Genomic DNA, 2,465 nt, shown 5'->3' on the forward strand with positions numbered 1-2,465 from the left:
ACATTTTTAAATTGCCCATAACCTTTTAATATTTTGAAAAGTTTTATTTATTATTAAGTACAAAAAGGGATGTATAAAGTACATGTAAAGCATAAAGAGTCAGGATTCAACAATATATGCATGCCTAAGATGTTTAGAGATACCAAATACATGTGGTTTATCTATTTCAGAAACCCAGGGATTCATGAGCACAAATTTCAGGAGAGTGGATACATGTGGAGTGACAAGAAAGTAAGTGGAAATAATGAGGGGCTCACAGAAAAAATTAAGGGTGATAGTCGAGATCTTTCTATGAAAGTTGGAGGTAGGCATGCATATATTGTGAATCCTGACTCCTTATGCTTTGTATATTTTATATATCTTTTGTACTATCTCTGTTAGCACTGTTGATGTTTTCTGTGAGCCCCTCGTTATTTCCACTTACAGTCTTATTTATTCAGATATATCTACTCTCCTGAAATTTATGCTTATGAAACCCTGGGTTTTTAAAATAGGTAAACCACATGTATTGGTATCTCTAAACATTTTAATTTTCTATGTTTTTACATCATTAAGTAAGCAAAAGTAGCCTATTTATTCTTTTATGATTTCTTATTGCATTCAGTATTATATCCTAAAGATTCATCCAGATCCTTTATAATTTAAATTCCATTCGTTTTCACTGTTAATAGCCTTCAGTTTATGAGTACAGCCCAATTCATGTATCCATTCTATAACTGATGGACATTTGTGTTGTTTCCACATTATTCTTCTAAACAGTGTGATGGTAAACTGTCAGTCTCTTGGCACATGGGTGAGAGAGTTGAAAGCGGTAGTCTTACAACTGGGAAATGAGTACAGGGGTAAATAAAATGTTTTCCCTGAGGTGTGTGAAACACAGTTTCAGTGTGACCAATTTCCAAAGCCTTTGCTTCTATGTATGCTCTTTCCTAAAATTAATCTCCCTGAAAACTTGCCTGAGATGCAGGTCTGACTTGCTCACTTCCCCTGTAACAAGCCTCTTACCTCGCTTCACAAAAGACATGCTGCTCACTATTGGCCTGTCTTACTATAATGCTTTATTCAGGGGTATAATAACCTCTAAGGTACAAAACAATAGGACCGTTGGAACCATTGCTCTAGGATAGTACTGAGAAAGCTAATTATTTGAATGTCTGGTATAATGAGTGAAATTGTGTACCCCCCAAATCCATATGTTGAAGTCCTAATGCCTTGTACCTTAGTACTGTGACTATATTTGGAGACAGAGTTTATAAAGAGATACTCAAGTTAAAACGAGGTCTTTAGGGTGACTCCTAATCCAATATGACTGTTGTGCTTATGAGAAGAGGAGATTACAGAAACAGTACAGAGGGAAATGATGTGAAGACCAAAGGAGAATACTGCCATCCATAAGCTAAGGAGAGAAGCTTCAAGAAAAAAGCAACACTGCCAGCACCTTGGTCTCACACTTCTAGCCTCCAGAGCTGTGAGGAAGTAGGTTTCTGTTGCTCAAGCCACTCAGCCTGTGGTATTTGTTATGGTAACTATTACATCTAGGTAAGAAGTTCTTCTGCAAATCTGGTGGTCTTTAGTCCTTTGATTTCAGTCAGTTCAGTCGCTCAGTCGTGTCCGATTCTCTGACCCCATGGCCTCTTTAATTTTCTTGAAGACATCTCTAGTCTTTCCCGTCCTATCGTTTTCTTCTATTTCTTTGCATTGATCACTTAGGAAGGATTTTTTAATTTTGATTTCAACAGTAAGGAAATAAAATCTTATTGAACTGTCTCCGTCTAGATCATCTGAAATATTTTTTGGAGATATATATTCATGTGACTTTGGCATATATCTTGAAAGTAGTTCAAATATTGATTACAATTATGTATTGTAATTGGCAAATTTTTTGTATTCCCATCTACTTATTGGTACTAATAAATTTTCTCAGAACTTACATCTGTAAAGACAAAACATAGGAAATGGTGCTTGATTCTCTAATTCTAGCAAAAACGATATCAATAAATTAATTCACTAATTTAAAAGGATCATTTCACTTGCAAATCAAAACCACAAGGAGATGCCACCTCACAGCTATCAGAATGGCTATTGTCAAAAAGAGCACAAATAACAGTTGTTGGTGTGGTGACAAGTGTTCCCACTTTGTGCATTGTTGGTGGGAATGTAAATTGGTGTACCCACCGAGGGAAACGGTATGGGAATTTCTCAAAAAACCAAAAATAAAGCTACCATATGACCCAGTAGTTCCACTCCTGGGTGTGAAAGTGATAGTGTTAGTCACTCAGTCGTGTCCAACTCTTTGTAACCCCATGGACTGTAGCCAGCAGGGCCTCTCTGTCCATGGGATTCTCCAGGCAAGAATACTGGAATGGGTAGCCTTTCCCTTCTCCAGGGGATCTTCCTGACCCAGGGATCCAGTCAGCGTCTCCTTCATTGCAAGCAGATTCTTTACCCCACTCCTGGGTATATAT

General features: G+C 37.3%; 1 long non-coding RNA gene across 1 annotated transcript; it reads right to left on the reverse strand.

Annotated features, from left to right (window-relative positions):
• Positions 1-361: 361 nt before the first annotated feature.
• Positions 362-2,465, reverse strand: LOC145547454 (uncharacterized). The gene is made up of 2 exons (XR_014083841.1): positions 743-2,465; positions 362-419 (listed from the first exon to the last, which is right to left on the reverse strand). It is a non-coding gene; the product is annotated as an uncharacterized LOC145547454 (long non-coding RNA).

Source organism: Giraffa tippelskirchi, chromosome 1 (assembly GCF_054371585.1).
Source record: "Giraffa tippelskirchi isolate mGirTip1 chromosome 1, T2T-mGirTip1v1.2.pri, whole genome shotgun sequence".
NCBI lineage: Eukaryota > Metazoa > Chordata > Mammalia > Artiodactyla > Giraffidae > Giraffa > Giraffa tippelskirchi.